This window comes from Podarcis vaucheri (genome assembly GCF_965113315.1).
Source record: "Podarcis vaucheri genome assembly, chromosome: 8".
Taxonomy (NCBI): Eukaryota; Metazoa; Chordata; class Lepidosauria; order Squamata; family Lacertidae; genus Podarcis; species Podarcis vaucheri.
Genome location: NC_138766.1, coordinates 33427110 through 33443787, shown reverse-complemented (window position 1 = coordinate 33443787; position 16678 = coordinate 33427110). Strand labels below are relative to the sequence as shown.

General features: G+C 43.2%; 1 long non-coding RNA gene across 1 annotated transcript; it reads right to left on the bottom strand.

The window, feature by feature from the left end:
- Window positions 1-1878: 1878 nt before the first annotated feature.
- LOC309538891 lies at window positions 1879-14827 on the bottom strand. Its single transcript, XR_014222466.1, has 3 exons — window positions 14753-14827; window positions 11327-11441; window positions 1879-2819 (listed from the first exon to the last, which is right to left on the bottom strand). It is a non-coding gene; the product is annotated as an uncharacterized lncRNA (long non-coding RNA).
- Window positions 14828-16678: the final 1851 nt, after the last annotated feature.

Sequence of the window (16678 nt, the reverse complement as noted above, 5' to 3'; positions counted from 1 at the left end):
TGCTGCGTTGCTGCAGTCACCATTGCTGAGGCTGCAGTGTGCTTGTGGAGCCTCCGGGGACACTCTTTCGCCATATGCCCTGGATCCTCGCAGATATAACACTTCCTGTTCCCTCTAGGAGGCTTCGCTTTCACTGCTGCCGGTGCTAGGGCTCTGGCTGCTGACTGAGCCCTTGCACTCCCAACCTCCATCGGTTCCACCCCTCCCCCTGTTGGAGGCGTGGATTGCGCACGCGCTGCTTCTCTGGGAAGGAAGGAGGAGCCCCTGGCTGGTTTGCGCCCGCTGCGCCCTTCGTCCCTGCTCCACGGACGTTCTTCCAGCCGCACCCCCACCGCCAGCGCCCTCTGAACGATCTCCTGCGTGGTCCGGGGTCTCTCCCCCCTCGCAATCTCATCTTTAACCGAGTTGTGCAAGCCCTCCCAAAAAAGGTCTCTGACGGGAGCCGAATCTCTGTCCCATTCCAGGGCACTGACCAAAGCGAAAAAGCGGGCATGATACTGCCTTACGCTGGCCCTCCCTTGCCTTAGTCCATGCACCTCCTTTCGGGCAAGATCCACGTCAATGCTTGATAAAAAACAGCCATCCATCGCTTTAATAAAGGCGTCCGCATTTTGGAGCGCAGGATCCTTATCTCTCCACAAATTGTGCAGCCATGCTTTTGCGTCTCCATGCAAATGGGACATGATGAACCCCACTTTCTCTTGTTCATCTCTAAAGTCTTTGTGCAGTAGTTGCAGTGCACACATTACGTCTGCTCTAAAGTTGGGGTACTGTTGCAAATTCCCATCGAAGTGAGAGACCAGACCGCCTGTGCGTCTCCCCAACCCAATCCCCTCTGATTTGGGTGTCTGTTGCCCTTGCTTCGTAAGCACGTCCAACCTGACCTGGAGATCCCTGTAGGCGGCAGCTGCTTCCTCCTCTCTCTTCCTGGACGCCAGCGCCTCGGCATTCAGTCGTGAAACTGCTTCTCTGAGTTCCGTTATTTGCTGTTCGGCCGTCATATTGCCTGCCGTTCGTGAGCTCTCTTGTAGGCACCCGCTTTCTCTCCTCTCCGCGAGGCCGTGGATGCCCACAATTTGATGTGACGGAGCTTACTGTCAGGGTTACTTCCAGATCCTAGCTCACAGAGGATCACGCTAGCCAGCGATCGTTAAATAAAAGTCTTTATTGAGTTACAGTCTCCATTCTCGAGCTGCTGCGTGCAACCCTACGTCTTATGCTTAGATCGGCGAAGCTCCGTCTGAGTCTCCGCCCCTTGCGCACCAACTTAATATCCTAGCCCTGCTCCACCTTTTCCGCCTGACAGTTCTCCTCTGGGTCCCACTGCCCCCCTGGGTCTCTTCCTTCCGGGATTCTTCTGACGCTGACCCCCCTGACTCTCCTGTCTCCTTGCGCCGGGCTTTAGGACCTGGCTCCCTTTCCGGGCTGCCTACTGCGCCACCTTCCTGTGCATTTGAACTTGGCGCGCGCGCCCAACCTTCCACTTTCCGTCTAACCGTCACTTCGCTCCCCGATGAAGGTGTGGCCACTCCTGACTCGTGCCCTCCCTCCTGTTGCGAGCTGCCAGCGCTTGATCCCTGGCGCTCCTCCTCTTTCCTACTCTCTGGCGGTGACGCTGGTCCCGATCTCCAACTGCTCCCCTCTGAGTCCCCTCTGGCTCTATCTTCCTGGGGTGTCCCCCTAGTCTCCCCCCTTGCCCTGGCCACTGGTGCTCCTTTTTGTGAATCTTCTGATTCACTGGAAAGACTCGGAGATCTCGGGTCGTCGTCATCACTCATCCTTTCTTCTGCCTCCTCCCCCTCGCTCTCTGTTTCCTCCCTTGCCCTCGCCTCTGCTCCTGAACCCCTGACATATACAATCAAGGCAACATGCCTGTTATCTTTTTGTCCCCTACTGAAGACCTTCCATTTTCAGCCAGCCATTTATAGTGAAGGTTTTTTTTATCCAAGTCTGCATCTGTACAGGACTTGAAATTGTTTCGATATACATTTTTATTGTTGATGTTTTCATTGTTAAATCACCTTGGGGTGCGCTTCACGAAAGAAATAAAACAGAACACGCATCAGCTGTGACTTTGGCATTGTGTGCAAGTGCAGCACATGGGGGAAGCATCTTTGAATAGCAACTGCGTTCAGGCTGCTGTATCATCGGTTTTCTTTTTCTTGGGGATTTTAGCTCTCTCTTTTTTTTCTTCCCTACCTCAGCACAATTGTTCTTGGGAGCAGAATCTAGATGCAAAACGGTGCATCCTTTGTGCTGATGAGATGTCCATTTCAGTTTATTCATGTGGGAGCAAATTAGGACAAAAATTCTGCTGCCATTGCAGATACATGAGCCATTTATAAAACTGAGCTGGAAGTTCCTGGAATACTGCTGCAAGAAGAGGTGGGCAAACTGTAATTAAGAAGAGATTCACTTGACTAAGTTTGCCTGCTTCATCCCTTTGTTTACATAAATGTGGGGTGATAAAATAACAGACACCATCCACCTGGAATTCCTCCTCCACCATTACAAGCACATGTCACTTCCACAAACTAGGTATCCTTGGTGCACTAATAACCCCATCTCATGATTTATGAGTTGTTGTTTTTAAGGCTTCATTTCTTTTAGTTTCCATTTAAAATGTGATCACATTTAAATCTGAATGTTTATATTAATAAACTTGAAAGATATCCATCTGTCTTTATTTTCATTGTTTTCAAGCCTCTTTTCTGATGCTCAGGAAGCCTGGCTCATCATACCTGAGTGATTGGATTCAGCAAAGTACATCTTAGTGAGAGGTGAGCCTTATCCTGGCAGGTCTCCACATTGTAGTAGGGCTGTTGCGGGAAAGAAAAACTAGAGAGCAGACCTCAGAGAAAGTAAAACTCGGCACAAATATTAGGCAGAATAGGCCAAATGAGGGTTTGACATTGTTCTAATCCAGTGCCTTTTTACAAAAGCTACCTTGACCCCAAAAAATGAAAGATGCTCCCAATCTGAAGCCAAAAAAAAAAAAAATGTGGCAGCAATGCTGCCCCAGGGCTTCTTCAGGGCTAGTGCGAAAATATAAAGCAAAAGAACAACAATGCACCATCTTAATGATTCAGCAAACCTAATTCTGCGTTTCTGGTGCTCATTGGAAGTAACATATACTTCTTCATAGTTAATACATAAAACACAGGCGCTTCCAGAATGTCACAGCTTTGGGGTGGGATTCAATCACATTCTGGCAAATTCAGGGTTTGCACAATTAAAGTTGATTGAGCACTTCTGCAACAAACCTGTTGTCTTCTCTCCCACCCCACCCCGCAAAACGGACTTCTCAAAAAGTAATGGGAAAATGCACTGGAGAGTGTGGAGTAACATTTGTACAATGAAACAAACTACAGACAAACTGGAATGAATGACTGATAACCACTTTCCTTCCTCCTCCTCCTCCTCCCCAAGCTCTCCTCTCTCCACACACAACTACAGCTAACAGACCTTAACTTTCATGAGTTCATTTCATTGGGAATGGTGTGAAAGTGGATGCTCAATTGCTACAGCTGGCAACTGGATAGCTCAATTGGTTAGAGCATGGTGCTGATAACACCAAGGCTGCAGGTCTGATCCCCATATGGGACAGCTGCATTGCAGGGGGTTGGACTAGATGATCCTCAGGGTCCCTTGCAGCTCTACGATTCTATGCTTCTGGTTCATATGATGTTGTAACAGAGTACAAAGTTGATTGCTCATGGATCAATGTGCTTTAATCTATCATTTCCTTGCTGTCCAGAATAATTCCATACCAACCTTGGACCTTAAACCCCAGTTAGGAATCAAGGAAGTGGGGAGGGAGGAAGAATGAAGGGGGAAAGCAGCAGCAGTGTGCCCCAATACGTATTGGGGGAGGGACATACAGGTGCAGAGAAATGGGAACTGTTGCCCTACCACCTCCAGTATATTTAAACACGAGACTGCTCACCTCATGACATCTCCTGACCCTTTCAGGATGGCCTATTTGGTATCATTAAGCAGTGTCTTTTAGCAAAACAATTGGAACATGTTCCTAATATCAAGGCTTAGATAGAAATATATTAAAATACAGCAAAGAAAACTCATCTCATGTACATGCTACATTTGCTCCTCAGTTGAGCTCATGTTAAACAGTTAAATGGCAGGCAAAATTGAACTATAGCACAGAGCAGCACAAATGAAGAGCAGTTCCTCTGTTGCCCTGCTCTCCAGAGTCTCCTTTCTATTACCTTTGCAGAATAAGCAACACACTCACTTTACAGGAGTCTAATCTTGGAGGACAGAAGTGCCTGGCGTGCTCTGGTCCATGGGGTCACGAAGAGTCGGACACGACTAAACGACTAAACAACAACAACAATCTTGGTTGAAGGAAAAAACAACAGGGTGGGGATGACACTGGAAGCAAGATGTAAACTTGAAAACTCCCTGTACTGAATATCAATCATGTTTCCAACACTGGACTTTATACCCCTGTGTCTTTCCTTCCTACAAAATGAATATTAAATAAACCCTCAAACAGGTAGTTATACTCAGCAGCTAAACTTATCTAATAACTTGAAAGTTTCGGTATAGCAACATCCCTGTCCCTGGAGCATATGACTGATGCAAATATTACCACATTCCCCAAAGAAACAGCCTGTTGCTGATTAAGAGGAAGGAAGCCCCACAAGGGTCCAGCCATTAGTGAACAAATAAGATTTCATCACTTTCTCAGAATCAAGGACAAGCAACAGCAGGAATACAGGCAGAAGACATTGGAAATGAGAAGAATGGGCCATGCTTTTCTTCCAGCACAGTTTCCTTCTAGTTTTGGAGCTCAGCTGAAGAAAACCAACTGGTGGAGGGGTTGGGGGGGAATGTGGGAGCGTAAACCATGAATGTGGGGAAAATTTTATACACTTCATTTACTCACTCCTTAAGTTGTTGAAGTCAGCATATATACACACACACAAGGTATATGCATGACTGTGGCAGATCCAAGTTTAAAGTTTAAACAAAATACCGGTAGGTCCATCATCACACCATTGTATCTAGTTTGGCCTGAGCAATCAATTTCTAGTCCAAAACCCATATGGATGACTGACATCCACCCTCACACTTTTCTTCATTAACAGGCTTACTCTAGTTCCAAAGTGTGAACAGCACATTATTTTATAAATAATTGAATTCCAGATTTGAAGTGGTGCATATATATATATATATATATATGCAGGTTTTGGTGTCTTCGGGTGTCTTCCCGTGTAAGAGTCGGGGTGTCTGTGCGACGTTTCGACGAGGTCTCACTCGTCATCTTCAGGCTGGTGCTTTCGGCTTCTTGTTACTGGAACAGAGCAGAATCTGGTGTTTGAGTTCCTATAAATACTGTTGAGGGGTGTGGTGTATAGCCTCCAACGTTCTGGGCAGAGAGGAAGTTCCTAGATTAGTGTGCCTTTTCTTCTTTTGTTCCTTAATTACTTGAGGGATATCTTGGGTGATTTCATGAGTGATATTCTGAATATCACTGGGTGGGTCATTAAGTGTAGATTAGTTGCTAAAGCTTTCGTGTCTTGACCTCTTGAGCTTGTGAAGAGTTTTTCTGAGAAGATGGCTGTGCTGCATTTAGTTGTGCTCTGGCTTGGCTTCGTGTATAGGGGCGAGCTGTGGTTTTGTGCCTTGTGCCAGCCAGATCTGTGTAGGGATTGCAGGGGGGTGCAGCATCCGGAGGTGCCACTATAGTTTGGCTACTGGATGGAGTCTGTAATATGTCTGTGGAGAGGGTCTGGGTTTGGGTCTGGTGTGGTTGATTGGTGACGGCGTTCTGTGTGCCTCTGGTTCTGGTGTCGGTTTTTGTGGGGAGGGCTAATTTCCAGATGTCTGGCCCTCCCCACAAAAACCGACACCAGAACCAGAGGCACACAGAACGCCGTCACCAATCAACCACACCAGACCCAAACCCAGACCCTCTCCACAGACATATTACAGACTCCATCCAGTAGCCAAACTATAGTGGCACCTCCGGATGCTGCACCCCCCTGCAATCCCTACACAGATCTGGCTGGCACAAGGCACAAAACCACAGCTCGCCCCTATACACGAAGCCAAGCCAGAGCACAACTAAATGCAGCACAGCCATCTTCTCAGAAAAACTCTTCACAAGCTCAAGAGGTCAAGACACGAAAGCTTTAGCAACTAATCTACACTTAATGACCCACCCAGTGATATTCAGAATATCACTCATGAAATCACCCAAGATATCCCTCAAGTAATTAAGGAACAAAAGAAGAAAAGGCACACTAATCTAGGAACTTCCTCTCTGCCCAGAACGTTGGAGGCTATACACCACACCCCTCAACAGTATTTATAGGAACTCAAACACCAGATTCTGCTCTGTTCCAGTAACAAGAAGCCGAAAGCACCAGCCTGAAGATGACGAGTGAGACCTCGTCGAAACGTCGCACAGACACCCCGACTCTTACACGGGAAGACACCCGAAGACACCAAAACCTGCATTCCTGTACCCGTGAAAATCTACGAAAGCATATATATATATATATATATATATATACACACACACACACACACACACACACGGTATATATATTTAAAAAACCTCATCATGTTCCAGACAAACTGTAAGATTGCTTTTCAGGCTCATCAGACAAAGCTACTTTCATTGATAGGGAACATCAAAGAATGTTACCCTGACAAATATCCACTGACTGTCGCTTTGAGTAAATCGTCAGTATGATGATTTGAGATATAGAACTAATATTAGAACTGCTTAGACAAATGGCCACATGTGTTCAGTGAATTCATGGAGGGGGGGGAGGGGGATTGTAACAACAATTGCCTTTCAGAAAATTGTCAAGGTGATTTATGTAAGTTTTGTGTGGGCAATTTTTTCCCCCAGAGTTGCAGAGCAAGTACTGTCCTGTCTCATTGGTGCAAAGCAGATACAGCAACAAAATGTGTTGGGTTGGCCCTAGTAAGGAGAACTGCAATCAGTGGTGCACAAGTAATTTCAGAATCTCGGCTTAATAGTGCTATTACACCCCCCCCCCCAAAAAAAACCCTACTCCATTATTACAGTTAAAGAACCAAGACCCATGAACTAGTTTGAAGTCATGTTGCCATGATGGCAATAGATGAGAAAAGTGCTGGGGTGGGGAGAAGACTCTGCATAGCCTCAGTTTAGTTCATGGGTAGGCAAACTAAGGCCCGGGGGCTGGATCTGGCCCAATCGCCTTCTCAATCTGGCCCACGGACGGTCCGGGAATCAGCATGTTTTTACATGAGTAGAATGTGTGCTTTTATTTAAAATGCATCTCTGGGTTATTTGTGGGGCATAGGAATCCATTCATATTTTTTCTCTTCCAAAATATAGTCCGGCCCCCCACAAGGTCTAAGGGACAGTGGACCGGCCCCCTGCTGAAAAAGTTTGCTGCCCCCTAGTTTAGTTGATATAGCCACTGCTTGCCTATTCAGAGCCATATAGTAGGCTCCAGTGTGACATACACAATGGGGGACCTTAGTCTGCCCAAAGAGCAGCCTGCTGGCCCAGACCTGTGGCCCATCAAAGTCCAGCATCCTGTTCTCATGGTGGCCAACCAGATGCCTGTCAGAAGCACACAAGAGCACTCTTCCCTCAGGTGTTTTCCAGCAACTGGTATTCAGAAGCATACTGTGTCTGGCCAGTGGAAGTAGAATGCGCCCATCTATTGCTGGCCTTATCCTCCATGAATTTAAAGCCATCTACATCGGTGGCCATGACTGCCTCTCATGGAAGCTTCTTTGGACTTCAGGTAGAGAGGCCAGGTGCAAAAGAGGACCTTTAGTACCTGTGCAGAAGATGGAATCTCAACAGGTGTGGCCTGTCATGCCAGTACATTTGCTAAAATCCTCTCTTCTACATAACTATTACAGGTTGTAGGAGCCCTGTTCAGTTTTGTCCCTGGCCACCCTAGCTTCAGATCCGAAACAATGTATTCACAATAATAAGATAGACAATCATATGGAAAATGAAAAGTTTCCATATCGCTGTCTGCTTGAAACTGGTAAAGGTAAAGGTAAAGGGACTCCTGACCATTAGGTCCAGTCGTGGCCGACTCTGTGGTTGTGGCGCTCATCATGCTTTATTGGCCGAGGGAGCCGGCGTACAACTTCCGGGTCATGTGGCCAACATGACTAAGCCGCTTCTGGCGAACCAGAGCAGCGCCCGGAAACACTGTTTACCTTCTTGCTGGAGCGGTACCTATTTATCTACTTGCACTTTGACATGCTTTCAAACTGCTAGATTGGCAGGAGCAGGGACCAAGCAACGGGAGCTCACCCCGTTGCGGGATTCGAACCACTGACCTTCTGATTGGCAAGTCCTAGGCTCACTGGTTTAGACCACAGTGCCACCCGCGTCCCTGGAAACTGGTACATGACTGTAAATTAACCTGAACCGTAGACCACTCATGTGTGTTTCTTATTAAGAAGAGAATGAATGAGAACGTGGTACTATTAAGAGAAGGGGGGAAATAATTTTTGACCCAGGGAAGTATTTACTGATTTGTTCTCAAATCACTGGAATAGTTTTACTAACATTACAAGAGCAATAACAAAGAAATTGGTGTTGCTCCTGTAGCATGTAAGCCATGGACAGCGACAATAAAACTGCAGCTAATTGGTAGTTACAAAGAAGGACAAAGGCACAAGGTGGCTGGCTTTTTATTACCGTATCATTCTTCGTGTGCTATTTGAGGAAGCCCTTGTAAACTGGAACCCCTGGGCCTGTTTTACCATCTGTCCCCTCCTCTACTGGGCAGGGATCCTGAACAGTCATTGTATAGGGAGAATTCAGCAATGCTCTGTTGCCCTAAACAAATATTGCAGAAAGGGGTGCGGGGGGTGGGGAATGTACCAAGAGGCCTGCTTTTTAGAGAGCACCTGTTATCACTGGAGAACCCTTATCGATAAAAGACAAATAGAACCATCTGCACCTAAGCCTAGACAGTAAATCAAACATCCCCTGCAATTAAATGGATCACATGGTGAGATAACCCTTGTAGACCTCCTTCATAAACAAACCTTAAAACAGGAGTCACCACAGAGAGGGTAAATAATATAAAACATCTCCGAGCCTTCCGTACACATATATACCTTTTCAAAATGCCTGTTGAAACACTTGTCTATATCCTGCCATGGTCTTTAATGACCTTGGTAAAAACTGGGCTGGGGGGCTATGTATGTCACACGTTATCCTTAGCTCATTGGAAGAAGAGAATAAAAGTGTAATAAATTAATGGTATCTATGCCTTCACAATTTTCTATTTGGAGGAGAAAATATCCTCTGAAAATCCACACAATAAATAAGGCTGGAATCCAAGATGCATTTGAAAGGGATTAGGAAATAAGTACCATTGAATTCAGTGAGAATTAGGGTACTTTATATAGGGGCTGGTTCAGATGTTGCCAAAAAGAAATTAGCAACAGGTTATTATTTTTAACTACCTTTACTATTATGGAATTTATATACCACTTAATGCCAAAGTAGATGTCTAAGCAGTTTAGAAGTCTACAACACATATCAAATATACACACATTCACACAAACAAAATTAACCTGCTGGATTTTCTGCAGAAAAGAGAAATCTGGATTAAAGGGGAGAATATGGGTTGGCCTTTTAATGTTAATGATGTAATGTAGATGCTGTGAAAAGCTTGTATGCATAAGCAGTGCCAATCCCACAATAAACTCCTACCTGAAAGCATCATTACTTCTGAATAAACATGCACAAGTCTGAACTGTAAATCCCAGATTGGCTAAATGTGAGCAGGACAATCTTGAAATTGCTTGAAGAAGACATGTTTTAATGTTTCTCTTTCTGCTTCTTTCTTGCTCGCTATCTTCTCACATACATACTGTTATGTATTGAAGTTCTCACCCTGGCTACCAGGGGTATTGTGTATATACTTTTCACTCAGGTCCACGTCAGTTAATTTAGGCAGGAAACCCTAGGTTGTTGTTGTTACAATGTTGACAGTCAGCTGCCTATAAAAGCAGGCTAGCTGAGCTGTTCAGTTCAGTTCAGTTCCAGCTTACTTATAAAGAACTACTTGGAGAAATCTCTGTCGTCTACTTTGTCAACCCACTACTTAATACATACATGCATACATTCACTTGCTACAGCTTTGGGCAGCTTACAAATGTTATGGTTACTAGCAAATTAATGTGTGAACTGATTCCATTTAAAAGTATTGCACTGGAAATTAGTTGAAGCACTATATGTGGTATTAGGTCTATGATAATTCCTTCACAAATGTCACCTTTTGATATTATAGCCATGCATGAATGTTTACAATATACTGTATTAAAAAAAATAGTTAACATAGTAACAAAGAATGACCCCCCCCCCACAAATAATCCAACAAAGAAACTGGTTTGACCACTTCAGCAGTTCCTTCTACAAAATAATGCAGCTTTACAGATAGCAAACCACAAGCTTGGATGGGATCCAAAAATGGCATCCAAACCAATGCACAAATCCTGCAAATCCTTGGATAAAACTTTTCTTATTTTATATTGGATTTCTTCATGTAAAATTTGGAATGGTCCATGCAGCATATAAACACACTTGGCAGAGACCAAGTTACTGAGATGCAACAGAGAAATATAACCCATTCCTTGTTTATTGTTTGCATCACCTCTCCTAGTTAATGATAATACAACCATGCTGTTCAATATTTTTCTCCTATTAATCTGGTTGCCTCTAGCTTGCCATTAGGATTACTTATTAATAAGCATCTCAGATACCACAGAGAAGAACTTGAAAAACTTGCTAGAAGTGATGCAACCTTGGGAAGTATTGCAAGGCATGCCAGTTCAAACCCTCTGGGACTCAAAATTACTCCCACAGAGCTTGGTGGATATAGGAAACCTACCGTAACTCCTTACATCTCTGTCCTCAGACGAAAGCAAAACAAGAAAGCAATCTCCTCTCACTGTCTACCCAGCCCCTGAAAAGGTTAATACTCTTCATCTGCAGAATTGCATTCAAAAACATAAAATAATACCCATTACAGCATCACTTGTGTGCTAATTGGCAAGACACACACAGCGATTTGATTGAATATGCAGAATAATACTGATGTATATCATTCCCAAATTACCATTAGAGATTTGCAGACTTCTGCACCCATAAAACATTCACAAAAGTGTCACTGATTCAAATCAGTGTGGTTTCTGAAAAAGCCTGATAACAGTTAACATAAAGTACACTATTCTACAGCACCTCTTTTCATAGCTGATAGCGTTTTAACAGGATGCAGTTAAACAGAGTGACAACAGAGTGCCAGATTTTGCTGACCTTGTTTAGGTGGCTAGCTCCAACCTACGTGAACCCTGATGCCAATCAGCTTCAAGAAGTCCTCAAAACTTATTTTTTTTTTCCAGTCTGAATTCCTGGTGTTTTCATAAAGCTCCTGTGAAATATGTGAAATTATCATTGCATTCCGATTAGTAAAACAATCAGAATTTTGTCATTTAACTGGGAATTGGAATAAAGTGGGGGCAGAACTAGTGCTGAAGTTATAGATGGTACAACTTAAGAAGAAACGGTTGAATTTGAATCCAAATACAAATACCGTGAGCCTTGTGGATACAATTCAGATGTTGGGTTTTGAATACCAAATTAACCTCACAAAACCTGAAGCTGAACATTTATGTTAAATTCATATTAAAATGTTAAGCTTCACTTGGTTTCTGGGCCTGTTTGTAAAACATTGCCTTGTTCTGTTTATATTCACAATTTGCAAAACTACATTAAAAAAACAAGTTTGTTAAATCAGTTTCTACTAGAAAGAAAATTATAATGTTGCTAGGCAGTCCTGCCAAGACAAACTTTGTTCCCAATCTCAAAGAAGACAATGAAGCATTTCATTTAAATACACATGCAATACATTGAATCTGACACATATTGAAAACATTAAACACACATTGCACCACAATTTGACTTTTTTAAAAATAGAGTCCAACTTGCAAAATATACATTTTTCTGTGTCCAATTTTGCCATTGTAGCATATTCATAAATTTGTTCCCATTATTTCATGGTTGGTGTATCTGCCGATCTCCTATACTGAAATTAGTTTTGATAATGAACTCTCACTAACATGACCATGTATGACATCATCTCATTCAGCCTTCACAAAGTTGGTGCGCTCCAGATGTTTTCAACTTCCATCAGCCCTCGACAACAAAGGCTGTTTTAGATAACCCTCCCCATAAGTGTATTTAAGAACAACAAATCGCTCAAAACCAACAAACTGTCCAACTTTAGATCCAAACCAGGAGTTCATATTGCCTTCCATAGCATGTACTGTCCTCTTGGTAGACTGGTAGACTAGCTGTGGCCCCTCCTAGACAGAGATAGCCTGGTCGTAGAAGGCATGTAGCAGTAAAAACACTATTGCTGGCTGGGAGGTGAATACCTACATGCACCTCCCAGTGCTTTCTGCTACAAATGGAGAAGAGCAGCCTGTTGCAGAAACCAGGAGGCTTGGGCAGCTAGTTCCACCCATAAAGAACAAGAGTAAGAAATTTGCCACAGCTGTAGTTGCTTTCCCAGGGTAGGGTGAGGCAGGCCTTTTTATTGGGAGGCTGCCATGGGCACTAGGTAACCCCTAGTGCGCCAGCCTCACCTGGTCAGCCCAGAAAGGAAAGAGGGTCTTTCTCTTTTAGCCACCTGCTGGACCTCACTAGGTGGGATTGCCCTTTAGATCACCACTGTGATGAGGGCAAAGGCACTCCCCTGGGTGACTGCTGAGAGCCTTGAGAGGTGAGGAGGGAACAGGGACGTAAATTAACCTAGCTTTTAAGTGAGGAATGTGATGAGAGCATAAATGCAGCTCACCAGTGTATATCCAGTGTATTCATAGCAAGTATTTAGCAATTTTGCTATTTTATATTATTTTGATGGATTGATTGGTTGTATTGATTGTACTTTTACTGTATATGTTTCCTTTGCATTAATATTCTGGGAGCCTTTGTTCCAGAGAGTGGTGTATAAATAAACCGTAACATAAAACGAAGTGATCCGTGATCTGATAACATCCTGTTTGAAGTTCTGTAATGCACTTTATATGGGGCAACCTTTGTAGGTGGTTGGAGATTAGGCCTTCCGATAGGTGGAGTCGTGATTCTATACCTTTTCATTTCCCCAGGCATTTAAAGATTTTTTGGACCGATTGAGAGTATAGTTCTGGTTTTATGACAGCCTCAATTTTTGCTTATTTTAATATTTTATGGAATGAGACCTTATTGTGCTTAAACTTGAATGCTACTCTGAGCTACTCTGTGGCTGAATTATTAAATTTCTGCAATCAGTCAGTATAATGAAAACACAGTGTGTCCCAAAGTATGGAGATTCCTCCTAAAATGTAAGGATTTGTTTGTCTAAAGTAGCCATTCTGTTTCTGGGCTCAGCTGAAAGTGCTGCTGTTATTATGATTGATTAACTGATGATAATGTGAAAATTAATAAGATATACTCCAGAACCAGCACTAAAGCGAATTTTGCAACTATGCAGGGCTCCAGAGAGCCCGGCTTAAGAATCCCCATTTTCTGTTCTGTCTCGTATACAATGCAGCTATTCTTTCCTGCTCCCTGCAGAGAGTCTTTGATCTACCCTATGACATTTCATGCACAGCCCACAAAGTTCCCTTCAGTTAAGGAATATTGCTCCCTCTTGTCCCCCGCCCCACTGCTGCACACCCTATTATGGCAACAGAGGACACACTGAACATGCTCAGTGACCCCTGATACCATCCCCCTGAGCCTAATTAATTACCATTTATGTGGGCCAGCTAGAGCACCTAGGAAATTAAATGGCCTTTGAAATTAAAACATGCACTGCTGATGAGCAATTAACACAGTGTGGAAAATAAAAGTAGTACAAGAGCACACCTAAACTAAAATTGCAGGACACTGAATCTGCTTAATCAGATTCAATAAATGTACAATACAAGAGAAAACAAGGAGTGGATCCTCTTTCTGAGGAATTCTAAGACTAGTAGTGTCAACAGTCTTAAAGCAGCCCAAATGGTCTGTGACATCGTACAGCTGACAACATGCAAACCAGTTTTGGTGCCCTTCACAGCCTCCCTGTCTTGTTTATTCAGTGGGGGCTGCAACCCTAGGTAATCCCATTAAGTTTCAGCTGCTACACTATTCACAGTGATTTACTATCACACAGCAGTGGGGTTGTTTTAAAACAAGTTAAACCCAAATTTAAACTTGGGACTTGGCACTGGACCCAGTTTGTGTCACACAGCCCCAAAGGGTGGGGTGGGGGAGCCAAGTTGCTTATAAAAGATGGATTCATTTCATTTGTCCTCTGAGCCAAACAGTCTCAATTCCTTAGGCCTTGTGGTAATAGAACAGCATGGAATATGTTTTGCTCCAGCTAACCAGCCCTGAAACAAAAATCAGAAGCAATTTTGCATGTATCTTGCCAACATCTGAAAGCCAAAAACAGGGTAGATTTATAGACTTATCCTACCATCTGCTGTGCAAGGAAAAAGCAGAGGTCGTTTTCACAAGGAAGGATAGAACCCATTTTAGTCTGAGATGTGTCACTCCTGCTTTCAGTCTTTCATTAGCAAAATTAAGAAGAGAGTCACTTTTAAAATCAGATGTACATTGTAATCAAATCCTCCCCAACCCAACCCACGTCTGAATTACAAAAGCAGGAAGTGCAAAAAAACAGTTTCACATGATAATCCTTTATACACCTACCTGGGAGGGAGCCTGAGCCCAGTGAAGCTTACTTCTGAGTAGGAAGGAACAGAGTAACATCTCTTTAAGGAATATGCAACTATAAAAATAAATGAACAAAAATCAGATCACATTGCAGATTAGTAGCCAAAGGGGAATAAACTTTATATCTTACTGGTCTGAAGGGAAATGAGAAGAGGAAAGAAGTAGAAGACTTCTGAGAAGGGAGAAAATTATAATCATGTGGTGTGTAACAGGGTGGTGGAAGATCTAAATAATTGAAATCCAAAATTAGCCATAGAGCCGCTATGCAACCCCAGTGCTGTTTCCCATGGTGTATCCTGGGCAGTGGGGAAATGTCCCTCTGGGTTATAAATTTTCAGCCACTCTTTACTAGTGGTGTTCTGGTGGCTTCAGCCCCTTAACCAGGTCTGGGTTCAGACATCATGCTAAGCTACGCTTAACAGAAACCAATGTTTATAAACCAACTATAAACACTGGTTAGTGAGTGCCTATTAACCATCATTAGTAAACCATATTTAGTGCACAGCTTCAGACAATTGCTTTTAACTGGGGTTAACAAATGCATAAATCATGATTTAGGAAACCAGAAAAGATTGTCTGAATCAGGCCTAAGTTAGACTCAAGGCTCTAATGAATGAAGTAGCTAGAAGAATTTATTTAACACAGTATTCAAATTAGGAGCATCATCATAAGGTTAGGTGTATGGTTCTGCTTTTGAATGTCACACAGTACTTAAATATCACCCTGCATCTAACTTGAAATGTTAGATAGCTACATTACTAGTCTGGCATTCATTCACTTCTTCATCCACAGTTTCCATTCTATATTCCATATACAGTGCATGAGTGTTTTTAATGTTTTGGAAATTACTGATTTGCTAACCACCATGTTGACACATTATGGAGGGAGGAGAAATATATTAAAAATACTCTTTTCACACACACACACACACACACACACACACACACACACACATCTTGTTTTAATTGCCTTTAAAAAAATACTTTGCTTCACATACAGACATTCATGTTATCTCATATTCTCCAACATTTCTCTAATGAAAATAGGGATGTTGTTGTTGTTGTTGTTGTTGTTGTTGTTGTTATTACCCTGCCTAGCTGACTGGGTTGCCCCAGCCACTCTGAGTAACTTCCAAAATATATAAAAACATAATAAAACATTAAACATTAAAAAAACTTCCGTATACAGGGCTGCCTTCAGGTATCTTCTAAAGATTGTATACTGTAGTTATTTATTTCCTTGACTCGGGGGTCACATAACTACCATGCCCTTCAACATTTCTCCTATGAAGACAGGGACATCGTAAGGAAAAGCAGGACATTCTGGGATCAAATCAGAAACTGGGATGGCTTCTGTAAATCCGGGACTGTCCCTGGAAAATAGGGACACTTGGAGGGTCTGTTATCTTACTGTTTATGGCAGAATCATTTCTATATTTGACCCTCAGTCTACCAGGATGACCAAGTGCACTGGAGGGAAGTCTCCTGTACCAGAAGAGGGAATTTTGGCAGGTACAGCTTGCCATGGTGTAAGACTGAGAAAGGCTGTACCTGCTGCAAAAATCTCTTTCTCGGGTCTTAAAAGGTACAGCAGCCCTGCCTTCCCTCTGCCCAGCTTCACCTACTCTACTCCACAGCAATCTCAAAGCTCCCTTTTTGCGTTTGTGGGATACATCATTCCTAATGCTTTGGCAAGGCATTTGCTGCCTAACAAAGAATGAAAGGTAGAGAGCTTCATTCATACATTAAACACTGTGGCCACCAAGCTGCATTCATTGTTTGGTAGCTGCTTGCTGTTCAACTGAAGCAATTTGCTTTTTAAAAAACAAAAAACAAAAACCCTGCAGGTTAGATGCAAAGGCACATTTAGCATTTAACTTCACACATAGTTTGGCCCTCAATG